Raw genomic sequence first — 18,867 nt, forward strand, 5'->3', positions numbered from 1 at the left:
TGTCCTCAGATAATGTTCCAAACTCACATGTAACAATAAGCTCCCGCAGGGCCGCTCCGTACTGAGCTGTGGACTCACCAGCTCGTTGCGCTCTCTGGCGAAACTTATTCCTCTCCGCGACGACATTCAATTTGGGTACAAAAAATGTCTTTAAAGCCTTTAGTGCATCGTCGTAGGAATCACCAATCCCTGGCAGCGTGTAGAAGATCCGCTGAGCCTCCGCGCCGACCGTGTGTATTAGCAAAGCACGCTTCCTCTTATCCTCCACATCGTCGGCCAGAGCTAGCACGTAGTTATCAAACATGCGAATCCATGCTTCGAAAGGCACCGTAGGCTCACCTGGGCTTTGTAAAAATGCCGGAGGTGGCAAAATCCCAAGCAGAGCCATCCTCGTCGCCAATATGTTGTGTTGTACAAATCAAAAGAAGGCTAGCAGGCCAGCTACTTCAGGGAATGGTCTTTACTTCACGGAGTCAGGAGGACAACTGTGTATATACAGAATGCATGAGTTACATGGAGTGACACTGCCACCTACTGGCATGATATATGTATGCAGGCAAACACGTATATACCACACTTATTTTGTTTTTTTTTAATTTTTAACCTTCAATCATGCTTGGAAGATATATTTAAAAGATCAAAGTCTTGGCTATTAAACCTTTTAATGGGCCAACCACCCAGTGATTTAATTTTTTCTTAAATAGCATTTTTTGCAGCTGAGGACTTGAACACACAAAAAGTCATAGTATTATAATATAAAACATTAAGGAAATGTTTAATGATTTTTGTTGTATTAAATACAAGATGATTTAATTAGCTGTATAATCAAAATGTTTAATATTTTCTTATTCAAGAAATAAATACCATTATAATGTTGCCAACTTACAATTTTTGTTGATAATGTCATTTGTCTTCGCGATAAACAACATATAATTTTTTAACACAAAGGACACACATTAGGTGTACCAAAGACACTTTTTATTGACATGAACTCATTTTATAAACCATTATGAACATATATTTCATGAATATCACGTCAAGTATCAAGTCCGTCTGACGGAGGTGACTTCTCTATGACGGAGTTGACAGCCAACTGACGGAGTTGACGCATATGAAACATAATAGTACACAAACCTTAAAAACTGGAAGCACACAGAAAGCCATTCCAAACATGATTGAGAACATGATTGAGAAACTTTGTAACCAAACTGATCAACTTTCAAACTAAATAACAATAACTGTGAAAGACCTATTTTCCCCTGAATTAAACAGCCACCATTTATTACAACTAGGGATGGGACGACATATCTAAATTCAATATTGCAATACAAAAATGTAAGGACATATATAGGTCAGAAAATTGGATGGGGATAGTATCTGTGATTTTCTGCGCCAGTAACCATAAATGGGACATTTGACTATCATAATTTAAGAAGCCCTCCATGCAAATTATATGATTTATACTTTGTAATGACATTTTGAAATTGTGTACATTGTAGCAAGACAATGCCATTGCTTGAAAGATTTGTGGCTCAGAAATAAAGAAACATATCTGACATTGACATTGGACATTGGCCTGTGTAACAAAACTGTTGCTGTTTAGTCACCAGGAAGCAGATGGCTAATGTGTTCACATTCTATGAAGTCCATTACATCTGGAGAAATGCTATACATTTCCCTTGTTCGACTGAGACGCATAGGAGCTGCATTTCCCACCAGGTTAACAAGAACATCTTTAACTGGGCAAAGGCATTCATCTCCCCTGCCATGTTGAGGTGTGAATTTCTCAATGGGGCCATGGGGATGCAGGAATTCCACTCTCACATCCTGGTTTTCACCATCCACAGAAACAGCTCTGGCCAACCACCAGTGCTCTTCATAAACTACTGCCATCCAGTCCCCAGGTTTAATACTCTCAGCAGTTATTCCTGTGGATGTGCCCTCAGGGCCTGATGGTGGCTCTTCTTCCTCCAGAAAAACATGATTATGCGATTGCATAATTCAACGCATAATCAGCCAAAGTCCGCACATTTATGCAGGGGCCGCATTTTTTTCCAAAGACACCACACTTTGGCCGCATAAATCTCAGATTTCCGCGCAAAATGCGCAAAATATGCAGGGCTTGCATGATTTCATAATCCCCGCATTTTCGTTGCAAAAAAGTCACATATATCTTCGCAGAAAGTTGAAAAATGTTGCGTTTACTTCACACAAGAGCAGCCATTTTCCTCCTGTTGCCTTGGGAACGTTACGAAGTGAAGTCATCAGAAAGCTGAGAACTTAATTACTCCCAGCACTTTCTGTGATGTAGTATGCTTGCTTATCATAGGAAGTCATTAGAAATGACTCTTTACATTAAGGTAGTAGCCTAGTGAGCCTAGTAACAGAGTGTTGGGGGAATCACTTTTTTTCTTCTTATTCATCAAACCGCAGTTTTTGCAAGTTCCTGCAATTTTTGCAAATTCCCACAATTTCATCGCATAAAATTGCATAAATATCCTGCATATTCCATCGCAAACATGCCGCATAATCAAAGATTTTTGCCCGCAACAATCACAAAAAAACTCCGCATTTTTCTGGAAGGACTGACATTTTCTTTGGGGGCTGCAGAATATCTCTGGTTATTCATGCTGCCTCTCTCAGTGCCTAAAGCAAAACAAACTGGACTGAAACAGTGACACATTCTTGGTTTACTGCAGAAACATGTCAATTCTCTGTACCAGAGACTCTTTTGATTTGGGATGACCTGGTGAATCTTTCTTGTTGCAGGCAAAGGTTTCAGGTTAGGAGGAAGGACTTTGTCGAACCTCTCCATTTCTTGTCCATCAGTGAGGTAGAGTAGTACATTGTTAAGGCTGTTGGAAAACTTGTCATGGAACTGCTTGGCATTGACAATGTCATGTCCTCTTAAAACCAGACTGTCAGCTGCCCTCTTCACTGCCCCTCTAATTCCATCTGGAGCGCCCTTTCCGTGTGAAGTTGGAAAAAAGTTCCATGTTGCCCTTTTAAACCTCAATTTCAGAGGAATGTCACTGAGGAGGATGAAATTTTTCTTATTCTTGTATTGCTTGCTTGGACCATCTGACCAGAAATGTACTGTATCAACTGATGGATGTGCCCTCTGTATCTCTCTCAGTACAGGATCCATGTAGGCCCAAATGGATGCAGCATCTTGGCGTTTAGAGTCAGAGATTGTGCTGAATCCTGACTTTGCTTCCTTTGTGTAATACATACCAGTATGTAAATTTAACAGAGGTAAGTTCTGTCCGAAATGGCATGCCTGGACTTCAGCATGGTACTCGCATTTCCATGCCTCTGAAAAATCAGTGTGTACGATGACTTCGTTCTCTTTGCACATTTGAATCAGGTTGCGGTATTCTTGTGACTGGTTCCGGACAAGACACACGTGTTGTGGTTTTACTTTTGAGTTTTTCCTCATATAATTGTATGAGCTCTGAGAGCTTGCCTTCATGAGTTATCATTATTGTTGAGGTGTATGTTTCATCTGCTGTTGACTGTCGCACTCTTTCCCATTGTCTCCAGTGAACATTAGTTGCTTCATGTTCTGGGAGCAGCAATGTCTGCTTGTTTACACAGCGTGTACATTTTCAAAGGAGGCAGGACTCAGTCGCTGGTGTGCAACACACCAATTTAAAACTATCCTCCAGTTTTGCTGAATCCACAACCCCCGACTATTTCAGCACCTCCAACATTAAAGCTGCATTCTCATGAAGTTTACATAGGCATGTATGAAAGGGCCTTAAGGCACAAAAGGATGAGCAGCTGAGTTTTACTGTAGGGTTGCTTGTGGTGAATTCCTTGTGTAGGTTTATCATGCTGTCCATCAAGATCATCCTCTGATGCTTTACTTTGTTCCTTGTTATGGTGTCTTGTTCGTCTGTTGTAATCCGGGCAGAGTTGTGGAAGAAGTCTTGAACGTCTTTGGTGATGACCTGGAGGTATCTTGCTTGTTTTGCCTTGGTTTGTTTTTTGTTCAGAGATTTACAAGATATTCCAAACTGTTGGATCTTGTGGAAAATGCGATATTTTGTCAGAATTTTTCCTGATAAGGTTAATGCTTGTTTCCTGGGTGGAGTTTTGTGTTTGCTTGCGGACAGCTCATTTACCAAAGCATGGTGGAAAAAAAGGGTACTCTTAATTGAGGGATTTCTCAAGTCACTTCCGCTAATCATCTTCTCAGTCATGGTTTGTGGAGAGTTTATGACACATTCGGATGCATGCTTCGCTCGTAATTTAATTGAAAATAAAGTACTGATTTCAAACACATTATTCAATTATTTAAGAGAACTGAGAGTTATGTCACCTCCGTCAGCACAGATGTCAACTCCATAAGATGCAATATCTGACGGAGTGGTCCTTAGGATATAGCTGACCGTTTTTATGCCTGATTAAATTATGCTTTTGTAGAAATCTGGAGTTGACAAAGATCTGGGACACAACTTTAAAGGGCCAACATTTTTTAACAAAAAGTATATTTTTAAACAAAGATGATTATAATAGTACATTTGACATCTATGTTATCAGTAGGTGCTGTTATTTTTAGATTTTGAAGACTTTTATGATTAATATTTTATTGGGATTTTTGAATATCACACATTACAAGTACACATGTGGAAAATGTTGGTTACGAAACAATGTTGAGACTTGTATACAGAAAGTAAACAAATAACTATGTTATACAATGCTTGCACTCCAGGAAAAGGAGAAAAACAACCAAAAAAAGCGAGACGAGCAATCTAACAAAGGATAAAACAGGACAGCACAACAGCAATACAATAAAATTAATTAATTAATTAATTTTTTTTTTTAAAAAGGGGGGACTAAGAATAATAACAGATCATAACGTGTAACATGCTCAGCGATGCTAGGTGTCATGTTCAGATTGGCTACCATATCTCCTACACAGGTTCTTTCAGATTGGACAAGTATCATTCCCATTTCAAATTGAAGCCTTCCACTCTGTTTATTAGCCTGTATGATAGGCCCTCCAGTGCAGCCAGTCTGGCTAAGTGCAGCATTTCAGCATTTCAAAACCATTAAGTAATACACTGAAGCTTCATGACCTCTACCAAAAATTTTCATTATTTGTGTGAGGAAGCTTACAGTGGGGGGAGGTGTTGAAAGAGACCCGAATGTGTGCAACAGCAGGTGTCTGAGTTGTAAGTACTCGAAAACTGATTCTGGGGTAGGTGGAGTTGTGTCTTGATATCAGAATAGGACTTGAGTGTATCCCCAGCATATAAGTCTCCAAGGGCCAGGATTCCCCTGTCGACCCATGACTTCCAGAGAAAAGGTGATTTCCCTATGCAGAGTTTAGGGTTGGTCCACATGGAGGCTGCAGTGTGGAGGTTTGCATCAAAATCGAATATGAACGCCATTCTTTTCCATACCCACTGTAAGTGTGAAATAATAGGATGACTCTGTGCCTCTAATGAAAGCTTAGTGGTGATATAATGCATAGGAGGGAGTGGATTACACAAAGGGCTTTCTAGACCAAACCACGGGGGTGCTCTCTCAGGAGGTAGCGCCAAGTGCGCCAAGTGTCTCAGGCTGAATGCATAATGATAGAAAAGCAAATTCGGGACCCCCAGTCCACCTTGATCCACTGGCCTCGGTAATTTTTTCAAGCTTAATCTGGGTCGCTTATTGTTCCATAGGAATTTGTTGCACAGCCTATTAAACTACTTAAAATATTTTGGGGGATCTTCATTGGTAGTGCCTGTAATAGGTAATTAAATTTGGGGGTGCAGTTCATTTTTATCACATTGACCTTGCCCCAGAGGTAAAAGTAATAGTCGAGACCACTGTTCTATATCAATCTTAAATTTGTTCAGAAGGGGCTCAAAATTAACCTGGACCAAATCATTCAACGACGGGGGGAAAAGGATGCCTAAATATTCAATACCTGATTGGGGCTAAGTGAAATCACCAGGTTGGAATAAGGTCTTGGGGCAGTAGGGAGTCAGAGGAAGAGCCTCTGATTTGGCCCAGTTCACTTTAAATCCAGATAATTTAGAAAACAATTTAATGGTTTTGAACAGAGCAGGGAGAGAGCATTCTGGCTCTGTTATCAGGACCAAGGCATCATCCGCGTAAAGCATCAGTTTATGACTACTACTGCCTACTTGGATACCTGGAAAGTCAGGGTCTTTGCGAATAGCCGCTGCTAGAGGCTCCAACGCCAGTGCAAAAAGTAAAGTGCTCAAAGGGCAGCCCTGCCTAGGGCCTCTATGGAGCTCAAAGGACTGTGAGATTATGCTATTCGTTGTCACTGAGGCCTTAGGCTTGGTGTATAGAAGATTTGACCCAGCTAATAAATATCCTGCCAAAACCAAAAGCTTCCAGGGTGGAGAACAAATATTGCCACTCCACCCTGTCAAATGCCTTTTCAGCATCCAAAGAGAGGGCAGCAGCAGGGGAGGGCGCATTTTGAGAGGTCCACATGATGTCAATCAAACGTCTAATATTATCAGCTGAGCTCCGAGTGCGAATAAAGCCTGGTCGGGGTGAATCAGGTTGGTTATCACCTTATCTAACCTTACAGCTAGAATCTTAGCAAGAATTTTACTGTCACAGCCAATCAAACTGATTGGTCTATAGCTTCTACAGTCTAGCGGATCCTTAACCTTCTTTAAAATGAGAGAAATTAGTGCCTCAGACAGTGTGGGGGGTAGGCTGCCCTTATCCAGTGCCTCACTATACATTTGCAGAAGTAGAGGGGAGAGTTCCTCAGCATACACCTTAAAAAATTCTGCTGTGAAGCCATCCGGGCCTGGCGCCTTGCTAGATGGAAGGCCTCTAATAACATCCACAATCTCCTCCCTAGTGATTGGCGCGTCAAGCAAATCTACCTGGTCCACTGATAAGGTGGGGAAAGTGAGGGAGGTCAGAAATGCATGCATCTCTTGCTGGTCAACTTGCGTTTCTGACGAGTAAAGCGTTGCATAAAACTCTCTGAATATCTTATTTATCTCTTTGGGATCCCGCGTAACAGCACCACCTTCTGTCCTAATTGCTGCTATTGTGCTCTGAGCCTCTCTCTGTTTAATGTATCTAGCCAGCAATCTTCCTGCTTTGTCGCCCTCTTCTAAGTATTCTTGCCTAGCTCTGAAAAGAGAGAACTCTGCCTTCTGAGTCAGAATGGAGTTAAGTTCATATTTTAGTCTGGTCAGATTAGTGAGATTTGAGGGGGTCATATTTTGCTTAAATACAGCTTCAGCGGCATAAAACTTCTTCTCCAAATTGTTTTATTATGTTAGATTTCTTTTTGAAAGAAGCATGTTGTGTTATATGACCTCTAATAAAGGCCTTGAACGCTTCCCATTCCACACCAGCAGATGGTGCTGACGCCAAATTAGTTTCTATAAAAAGATTAATTTGAGTCCTTAAAGATTCTTTGAAACTTAGGTCAAGCAAAAGGCTGGAATTGAGCCTCCACCTGGGGGATTTAGGGGTATTGCAAAAAGGGGTTACACAAAGAAACACAGGAGCATGATCCGAGAGAAGAATGCTACCGATAGAGCTAGATACTATGGAGGAAATCCAGAAACAAAAAAATAATCGGTCCCAGAAAATGTATTGTGACGCGGGGAATAGAAAGTATAATCTCTTGTGGTTAATAACCGCCAGACATCAACTAGACCAGAAGCTTTGTCCATTTTGTGCATAATGGAGGCTGATTTGCATTGACGCTGTGATGGGGTGCTACGATCCAATATGTTATCCATAACCTGATTAAAGTCACCCCCCATCAAAATCGGGTAGTCTCCCATATCGTTGAGTTTACACTTTAGTTGCCCAAAGAATGTGAGATCATCAATATTAGGGGCGTAAACATTAGCTAATATTACTTTATGGCCCTGAATCTCAGCGAGAAGTAACAAAACCCGTCCAGCATCATCAATACTTTCCCTAATACATTTGAATTGCATTTGTTTGTGGACTAGAATTGCTACCCCCCTGCTATGACCATTCCAGCATGAGGCGGAGACATGACCAACCCAATCTCTGCAAAGCTTTCTAGATTCCTGAGTTAATAAGTGAGTCTCCTGCAGAAATGCTATATCACATCTTTTCGACTTAATAAATGTTATGACTTTTTTCCTTTTGATAGGGTGGTTAAGACCTTGCACGTTCCATGTCATTAGTTTCAAGGTCCTTCCTTTATCAGCCAGCATCATTAGATTGGAGTAGGTCTAGTAACCGATGCATGTAGGGGATGTAACCTATCATTAGGAACCACCATCGCTGAGCAACAAGCATCATGTACATGGGCAGGAAAAGAATTGGGGAAAAAGAAAAAAGAAAACAATATGACAGGAAAAAAAGATGTGTATACATACTGATACATGGTGCCCGTGAACTGCCGTCACCTGCAGGTGCTCAAAAAGCACCAAACCTAACACACAAAAAACTTGGTCCGTGACTTTGAACAGTCTAACAGCTCGCGAAGAGGGCAGTCATGCAGCTATAATTATGTAGCTAAAAATTAGTAAGGGCTACATCAGTACAAGAGCTGTGTAAGGGTCATAAGCAATAAACAGTCAAATATAACCAAAATACTTGAACAAGTTAGTTTTAAGTATCTCTCCACTCATCTAGTAATGTCTATCTGAGGCATATGTCTCCCCATTAAGCCCTTATCAGCTCTGGGTTGGTCTATAGTGCTAATGGAAATGGTGGGAAGGAACGGAAGAAGACAAAACAAAACAAATGTATTTCTCCACCCCAAAAACAGGTGAAATAATAAGTGGGTGAGTAATAAAATAAAGGTACACCAGTAAGTTCAGGGAGTGACATACATTACAGATATGCTCCCCCTACTATAGCAACTCTAATGCCAACAGTATAGACAAATAACAATCTGAATCAGAGCACAACCAAAAATGATAGGTATAATAAAAGCCATAATGCCTCCATCCAAAATAGTAAATGAAATATCTCTTTCATATTCAGATGTGTTTAACAGTGTAAATGAGAGACGTGTACAGTTCAACTGGATGGTTCTAGGTAACTTAAGGGCAGAATATGAATATGCTTTCACGGGAGCAGAGAGCGAATGAATTCCAGTGCTTTTTTGGGGTCTGTGAACTCACGTCTACCGTCCACCGTCCACCGTCCTCGGGGAGAGCACAGCTGGATACATCACGGAGAACTTGATCCGACGCTCGTGAAGCAGGCATTTGCATTGATCAAAAGCAGCCTGTTTCTCGGTGACAAGTTTGGAGTAGTCAGGAAAGACCATGATGTGATGCTTGTCCCAGTGCACCTTTCCCATCTTCCGCGCAGCTTCAGCGATCCGTTCCCTGTCCTGGAATCTCAGGAAACGAGCAAGGATCGGTCTAGGGGGCTGGCCGTCAGGTCTGCATCTGGCAAGGGCGACGTTTCAATCACATTTACGTGTCAGGATCTGGTTATTATAGACAAAGATTCAATATTTAACCGTCATGTATCATCACAGTAGCAGCGTTACATACGTTGGCAGCTGTAAACACTAATAAAAACATTATAAAAGTACATCCGGTGGTTTGGTGCCTACCTGTATACTGAACATGTAAGGAGTAGTTAACGTTTATAATCATCAGAGAACGTTACAGACGTTGTTTTTGGTTCCTATCTGTTTCCTGAATATATTCGTACGTGTGTGAATGTGTAAATGAGAGACATTAACTTATAGCACATTGTGGAAGGAGCTTTCTAAAGTTCACTCCATTCACTTGTATTAGTTCACGGGGCAGATCTGCCTCCTCCAATATGGCGGCGAGGTCGACGTACGGTCCAGCGCTCAATGAGGCGTCTATGTATATATGTCTATGGCTCTGCTGCTCAGCTCTGCCAGGAGCATGCGTAAACACAGGGCAACGAGTGCCTTAAAGGGGAAGCATCATCACATTTCTTAAAGGCATTTTTTAAATCATTTCCATTAAATTATTGCCAAATCTGTGTTAAGTGGCTCTTAATGAAATGTATGCATTTTAATCCAAAAACACATTTATGCTTCTTAACAAAATAACCATATTTATGCTCTTAAAATAAATATTTATGTTGTATCTATTTTCCTTCTCTGGGCTGTGGACCATCTTGGATTACACTACTGTGGCGGTAAGTGAAGACCAGTTGTGTTCTACAAAGTGTTTTACCAAAAGAGTGTGTGCGTTTTTCTTTTTAGAAATATTATATCTGTGTTGGATGAACCTGGTAAGCATTGTATTACCTGTTTCACCAACATATTGCATTCCGCACTGTTTATGTAACCAATAAGTGGATTTACCAGGGTTATGGTAGCAGTATACTACCTATCCAGTTTATTCACAACTATTAATTTCTGGACTGAAATGCATCAACTTCATCTTCACAACACTTCATCAACACACAACCACAACTGCATGACCTTAACTCTTTATCACTAGATTGAAATAAAAATAAAAACACAAAATATAGTTCCCTCTTTCTTTCTTTGTGGAAACAAATGATTGTTTACATTTCTGAACAATTCAACACCGGACGGTCTTCAACTCAAAATGAAAGGAATCATCAGTATTTTCATGATCCGCTTCCAAGATTGTAGGTAAGAACCCACAGGGAAGGAGCATGTCACGATGCAGGACCCGTTCTCTGCCCTCTCCATCCTCAGGCTTGACCACATAGACAGGGATACTCTCATCTGGCTGTTTGACAACAACATGAACAGTGGACTCCCACTTGTCTGAGATTTTGTGCTTCTTTCTGAGACTCAGGGTCCTTACAAGGACCCTGTCCCCCACTTCCAAAGGCAGAGCGGTCACTTTAGCATCCCAGTGCCATTTGTTCAACAGCTGCCTTTTCTCAGCATTTCTTGAAGCTAGCTCATATGCATGTCTCAGTCTTTTCTTCAGGTCACGCACATATTGTGAGTGCGTTTTGGGGTTGTGGCCTTGAGGGCTGATGCCCAAACATAGGTCAATGGGAAGACGCGGCTCTCTGCCGAACATGAGAAGAAAAGGAGCTTCCCCAGTCACATCATTTCTTGTACAATTATACGCGTGTACTAGGGGCCTAACATATTTCCTCCATTCCCCCTTCTTTTTCCCATCCAGAGTTCCAAAGAGATCAATCGTTCTGTTGAATCGTTCTACCGGATTCCCTCTTGGGTGGTAGGGTGTTGTGCGAGACTTGGAGATTCCAGCATGCCTACAAAGTTTTGCTACAACTTCTGACTCAAAACAGGCTCCTTGATCACTATGTAGTCTGCAGGGAAAACCATAGTGACTGATGAAGTTCTCCCATAACACTGTGGCAACAGTTTTGGATGTCTGGTCTCTTGTTGGATATGCCTGTGCATATTTTGTATAGTGATCAGTTATGACCAGTACATTTCTAGTGTCTCTTGAGTCAGGTTCTATTGACAGAAAATCTATACAAATCAACTCGAGGGGACCACTGACTTTGATGTTAACCAGTTTTGATGCCTTTTGCACTAGCTTTCCGTCTAACACATCTTTCACAGCTTTTACATTTTGTCTCAATGTACCTAGCCATTATCGGCCAATAGAATCTAGCTCTGGCTAGTTCCAAAGTTCTTTCAATGCCCATATGCCCCACTTCATCATGAACACCTTGTGACTGCTAGGTATGACAAGTTGATGAAAAGCTTCACCTCTTTGGTTGAGAACCCTGCGGCACAACACGCCATCCATCAAGGGTAGTTTTGATCGCTCTCGTAAGAGTAGGGCTACCTCCGGCCTCTCAGTTCTCATATCCATTGTCTCAGTGTCGATCCCACTTTCAAACATGTGAATAATTTGTGCTAAGGCAGCATCCTCTCTGCAAACAATGAGTGAGTGCAATCAAAGTAAGACACTAAGCATTTTTTACAGACAGCATACAGTACCTGTACCAAAGACAATGCCGGTGCCTACCTGAGACATGTAGCACACGCTGTTCAAGTTGCATACACCTCCACTTGAAATAAAATGGGGAGAGCTCCGGTTGTTAAGGGGAAGTATTTGATGAAAGCTTCCCATTGGTCCTTAGGTGGGACTTTCACAGATGGAGAACTGCAAGAAAAGAAAAGCACGTGTCGCCATCAGGTAGTTGTGATGTCGGACTGGCACCAATGAATGTCTTTAATATGGAACCATCCAAAGGATATGTGTCGAATCACAAACATGGCATTTTGGCTGAAGAGCTGCCTGATGTTGCATGCAAGGCCACTATTACTATTCCAGCTGATTTATATAACCCTACTGCAGCAGTCTTCATCCATCACAATATTTAAACATTCCACCAAAGAATCACGTATATAAATTCTTGATAGTAATGGCAGTGTTAGCTCTCTGAACAAGTTGGAAACTCTGTTGAAGGTGCCCAGCATAGTCATATCCATCAACGGGCAATACTGGATAATGGGTGACAGGACGCGCAAAGGCAAATTAGGGCTAGCAATGAAGGGAGTGTCAGGGTCAGCATGAAAGATATGTTTTGGCACTGTAGGACATGCAGAAGGAACAATATCAGGGTCAGTGTGACGGACGGTGTTGGGGTCACCATGTGGGACATCACTGGGGTCACCATAAGGGACATCACATGAGTCACCATGAAAGACATCACTGGAATCACCATGAGGGTCATTGTTGGGGTCAGAGTGATGGTCAGAGTCAGGGTTTGAATGGTGGTCAGAGTCAGGGATAGCATCAGAGCCAGTATTATAAAGAAGCACCCTCTGCTTCAAAGGTCCTTGATGTACCTCTAAGTGTTGCTGGTTGATGGCAGATGGCAAACTGAAAAGGTAGAGCAGAGAAAACTTGCTTCATGATAAGGTGTATGCCCACCATTGGCCCCGACCAATCCGCCTATCCCAGACTTTTGGCTCTTTATACTACAAAAATGGCTGAAAACATTTTGTGTTGACACACGAAAAATATAAATAATATAGGTGATGGAGCTTAGCCGCTAGCTAAAACATACAACATTATCCCAACAAACATCTTAATACACAGAATATTTAAACAGATAAGGTGGATGGCTTGGTTTAACAAAGATATTAATTGAACTTTAAAGGTCACAAATAGTGCTGCTTACCTGCAATAGTCACAGTAGAAGTGAGCACGGCATTCTCAAAGGCCCAAAATAACTCTCATGGGTGCCACCTAGTGGCTCAACTTTATACATCAATAAAATGTCAGAGTGCAATTACTATTAAATACTTGGTTTCACTAATTTAGTTTACTAATGCACTGAAGCCCATGCCTTTTGCTTTACTTGCAGCTTTATTTGAGAGGTAAAATGATGATAATGCAACACTTTTCTCACTATATGAGCTATTATTACAGTATGAGCTGTTATTACATTATGAGCGGTATCAATAAGGCTCTTAATGTAATAAGTTATTACATTATTACATTATGCGCAAAGCCCTTATTACGTTATACGGGTTAGGGTTAGGGTTTCATTACATTATGAGCCGATTATTACATTATGAACTTTTATTACATTTAAATTATTACATTATGAGCCGTTATTACATTATGAGTTGCTACAGCACCGAAACTGGCAATGTTTACCTTTGGTCTCTGGAGGACGTCCCCACGGCCTGGCATGTACCAGACGGCAGATTTCGGCCCGCTTACTCCCTGATTTTCTTACAGCTGTGTCGTAGAAGAGAGGGGGAAAAGGAAAACAGAGAGAGAGGGAGAGAAAAGGAAGTTTTAAGTCAGAGTTGTTCATGTTCAATGGTTGCAATATGCCTTGTCTGACGTGTAAGAACAAGTTAACTAACAATACTAGGACTAATAATTACCAGTTACAGGTTACATAACCTGCTAGTTCCGGTCACTTAATGAGTGAAATTGCCTCAACCCGGGTTAAGAAATGTACACTCACTGATTCCAGAGGTGGTCCAAGTTGGACCTGGCATTGGCCACGGGACCTCCCTTCTTACCAATGAAAAAGCAGCCCTTGTCACCCTGCGCTTGAGCTTGCTTCTTCAGGCAGAGTGGCCTGATGCCCGTGAAGTAGGCATCAAACCACTGTTGGTGGGAAAGGAAATGCCAAGCTGGTTTTTCAAGTCTGCCATCTTGTGGAAATGTTTTTTTGACTCTAATGTTAAAATAAAAACGCTCAACTCACCCTATCCTCTTCTGCACTGATTACCACTGTGTCTTTCCTTGAACTGGAGCAACACCCCGGCACCGACGCCCACCTGCCTGTCGTTCCAGTCAGTCACCTGTGATGGGGGATTATTTTTGTAGGCAAGGACACAAACAACTTTCAATGTACGGGAGTCAAAGGTGCAGGGAAACTGAGCCAACATTAGAATAAGCGCACGCTAACCTTGAAATCCACAACTGTGTGTTCCGATTTCCGGTGCGTAATCATCAGGGTCGCCATGCAAAAGTACCGGTAAATCGTCATGCGCTTCTCCGATAACTGCTCGCTACTTTGCAGCTTACGGCAAGCTTCCTCGATCCATTCTTTGGCCTCCTCCAGCAGACCCTGGTGCTCAGACCAGGACTCCTCCTTCCTCTGAGAGCTGACATGCATCACAGGTTCATATAGGAAATGTAGATTTAACACATCAAAAAAGAGTCAGCTTAAATGTCAAATAAATCATAAGCATAACCACCTCCCCTCTGCACCCTGCGGTGTCTCCTCTTCTTCACTGAGCACAAAGAGTCCTTTGCTCCTCATTCATTGCAATCAAGCCTATTCAACACACCTGACTTGGCAGAAACTCACTTGATAGCTACTTCACTTCAATGGTCTCACAACAACTAACACAAAAAGTATCTAGACAAGATTAAATATTTCAACTAACTTTCTTCACAGAATGCCTAAACACCAAGGCTGTGTCCAAATTCAGGGGCTGCATCCTTCAAGGACGCAGCCTTTGCGGCCCACGAAGGCCGGGTCCTTCGGAGAGACCTTGAAGGCCACGTCCACCATTGTTAAATGGGACGGTCTAGCCTTCGGAGTATTTCCTGGTTGCATCACCAGGTGTTCATGCATTAAAGTCTGTTTTGGTTCAAATCTATCAAACGTGTACATTTATTTGTGTGTGTACAATGTGTCAAATCTAAATTGAATTATCAACATTACAAAATAAACATTAACGCATTGGTGAATAACAACTATATTTACCTTAGCATTACCAGTGTCACGTATTTTAACTGAAAGTTGAAATTTGGAGGTTTTATAGTCCCTTGAAGTTTAACATATCTGGCGTTGGATGTTCAAATGACTAAAAGCCGAGTATAAACCCATTACTTAAATTTGAATGTCATGTCTGCGCCACTTGATGTCGCCATTTTCTCTTGCTTCCTCTTCTGTTTCGGGACTGAGCAGCGGTGCACAAAGGATCTTGGGATATAGCAGGCCGCGAAGGATAGTAGCGGTGCGTCCTCCAAAAAGAGGGAAGGGCAGGCTGCATTTGTGGGCCGCATTTGAAGGAGCCTTCGAATTTGGACAGCCTTCGCGCAGCGTTGTGACGTAATTGGCCTTCAAATGCACCCTTTGAGGGCTGCAGCCCCTGAATTTGGACACAGCCCAAGTCTACAATTTCTCTTTACTCACCAGCAGCAGTTCAGCTTCTTTCACCTGGACAAAATGTATTTTCATGTGTTCGACCAGTGATTGGCAAGCCTTATCTGGAACCAAGGAGGACAAAGTCTCGTATTCCCAGCATCTGCCAACCCTGGTCCACTCTCTCTGCGACTCTTTTGCCCTTTTGACTTCAGCTTCCCGTTCCTCTTGAGTGTTGTCCTTCATGCAGGATCTTTTGAGGTGGACAGGCAGTGTGTCACACCCCTTTTTGCACTGGAGGAGGATAATGTGGAGATGGACAGAGGCAACAGTGAGGGTGGTGCCATAGAGGGGTCAAAGGTCAGTTGTATGGTAAATGGCATAAGAAGTCATAAAAATGTCATAGTTTAGTATACTCGGTTAAAAAACATAAAAATCTTCGAGTCTAAATCTAAATCGAACGATAGAAACATCAAAGTATAGTGAGTTAAAATATCATATAGAAAAAAAGTGTCAGTAGAATACCAGTACATTATCGTGTAATCACAGATGTTAAATCAGACTCACATTAGACTGGTCTGATGCTGACTTAGGTCTATGTGAGACTAGAATAACCATCTGTTACTTAGTATGAGCCAGTATAAACCAGTAGGTAACCAGACTGGGACTGTGTGATCTTCAGGTGAGTAGAGACTCTGATGAGGAGTGGACTCACCCGAGCTCCGGTGACACGACATCTTCTGGCCAAAAACTCTGACATCGGAGCTGCACTCGACACCATCCAGTATGCCAAACAGCCCTGGCCACACCAGCCCTGATGACTGTCCCTGACATCACCTATACTAAACCAATGGCGTAACCAGAGATCATTTATACTATTTCCTGCAATCTTAGATCAGTTAGCTGAATACTGTTGTCATTAATCAGTACTTTAACTCATTAACCAACACTAACTCATTGGTTGTACTTCTTTAGTATCGTTATTAGTCACTGACATTTTTCTGTTTTGTGTAAATTTGAACAATAAAAACATGAAGAACTGAACCGTCTGGATCTTTCCTAAACTCAAGTTTAAACTGATTCACAAACATGTGTTACTGATCTGTTATAAAATAATAAACAAAACAATAAACTGACAGTTTCCTCTGATCTGCTCATTATTTTACATCACACAGAGATTAAACAGTTCACAGAAAATTAACCCAAAGGGGATTTTATTATTGAAATAGAAACGTGAACATATTATTATATATTATATATATTACATATTCATATTTGAAAAAGTTATTTTAGTCTTTTTTACAAGAGACTAACCAATTAATTTCAGAACAGGTGGAGAGTTTCAGTCAGTATTAAACTGTCCTGTTAGTTTTTCTTAGTGACCCAATAGTTAAAAACCAAATAAACAGTTTTACCTCCCAGGTGGTTTAAGATAGTGTGTAAGTGATACTGTAAAAGTGGTTTATGTGCATGCCATAAAATAGTAATTAAAAATTGTTATTCTGTTGAAGCAAGAGATCTATAGAATGCTTAAACAGTTTTTTGACCAACAGAAGGACAAGATTGCTGTGAAAGTCCCTTCTGTTGTAAGGGCACTCCAGTTTAACAAATGTGAACATCACAGCTAGAGCTACATGAACAAGAATATATTTTTGATATTTTCTTATTTGTATTTGTTTTTCAGATGCTGCAGCCAAACAGGCAGCCGTTTCCTCATCCTCTGTGGCACATCAATGTACTTCAGTTCAACCTCCTGAACTTCCTGTTCTCCCCTCTTTTGATGATGTCACTGTGTCACAAAACCGTGCTGACGGTGAGGAGAAAAAGACATGGATCAGGAAAGGTTGTTCTCAACAGGAGTCTGGCTTGTGGCTCCACCCTGATGGCTGGCCGGTCTGCCCCCGCTCTCTCCTTCATGTTTTACCCTGCATTGCGTATGGGCCTACACATGTAGGTAAAGGGGGGATAAATGACATAATCTGATCGCAGTGGTTTGCACCAGGCATTACAAATGTTGCACAAACACTGGTGAATAATTGCATGATATGTCAACAGACAAGACGAGCAAGTAATACCATCAGCCATAACCATTTGCCGCTGCCATCAGGTCCTTTTGTAAATATGCAGATTGATTTTGTACATATGCCTAGTTGCCAAGGATAGAAATACTTGCTTGTAATCACTGATATGTTTTCCAAATGGGAGGAAGCATATCCATCAAGAAAGGAAGATGCACGAACAGTTGTAGAATGTTTGATAAAAGAGCTTATCCCGCATTTATGGGTAACTATGGGAATAAATAGTGATAGGGGCCCTGCTTTTGTTGCAAAAATTACTCAGTCTTGCATCAATACTGGGGATCCAGTGGAGATTGCATGTTCCCTATCACCCACAGAGCTCAGGTCAAGTGGAGAGAATGAACTCCACCATTAACAAAGACTATGATGACAACAGGGCTAAAATGGCCTGATGCCCTTCCGCTAGTGCTGTATGCTATTCGCAGCACGTCAAACTCCACAACGGGACTTAGCCCCCATGACATCCTTTTTTTTTTTTTTTTGAGGATTTAGCTCTTTATTTCTCGCTTTGTCAGTACGGCATGAAACACATGAACACAGACGCCTACAAATACTTACATTCCTGACAAATATAGCTCTTATTCTTTTTGTTTTTTAGAACTTACTCTCCACACATACACGCAAAAAAAACAAAAAAACAAAAACAGACGAAAAAGAACACAAAAAACAGAAGGTTTACACAGTCAAAGTACCAAGGGGGATCAAACACAGCAATACGCCGACAGCACATCAAGATCTAGGAATGCATCCTGAAACCTCAGTCCATGCCAGACCACAGAGACCACTCTGGAGAGCCCGGGTCCCATCTTCTCCAATATGTTCTAGAAAGGGGTCCCAGTTTTGAAAAAAATTAAATGATTTATCATTCAGCCAGAAGCTTATAGCTTCTAGGGGGAGAAATTCCATAATACTCCGGATCCAGTGTGAGACTGTGGGGGCAGAGTCTGAAATCCACTGTAGAAGAATACATCTCCTTGCATTAAACAGCAGCACCTTAAGCAGCTTCAGTGAAGGGGGACTGAGGTTCAAAGCTGCTGGTTGTACTCCCAGGATGCAGGAAATAGGTTCCAGGGCTTCAAGCCAGGGCGGAAGTCTGGATTTAAGCGGATAGGTACGAGGTGAGAAATGAAGCCCTCCTGGCCTTCAAGTTTTCTTGCCAGTCTTCAGACCCTTATAGTATTCTGTAACAAAAAGTTGCCTTTTACATTAGGCTGTGTCCATTTCTTAGACACATATAAAATGTTACGGAGAGGAATAGGGGCCACTGGGG

The 18,867-nt window shown here is 41.6% G+C and overlaps 1 long non-coding RNA gene across 1 annotated transcript; it reads right to left on the reverse strand.

Annotated features, from left to right (window-relative positions):
* Positions 1-9,166: 9,166 nt before the first annotated feature.
* LOC140992471 (uncharacterized) lies at positions 9,167-11,974 on the reverse strand. The gene is made up of 3 exons (XR_012178054.1): positions 11,919-11,974; positions 11,657-11,823; positions 9,167-9,430 (listed from the first exon to the last, which is right to left on the reverse strand). It is a non-coding gene; the product is annotated as an uncharacterized lncRNA (long non-coding RNA).
* Positions 11,975-18,867: the final 6,893 nt, after the last annotated feature.

The sequence above is a fragment of the Pagrus major genome, chromosome 24, assembly GCF_040436345.1.
Source record: "Pagrus major chromosome 24, Pma_NU_1.0".
Taxonomy (NCBI): Eukaryota; Metazoa; Chordata; class Actinopteri; order Spariformes; family Sparidae; genus Pagrus; species Pagrus major.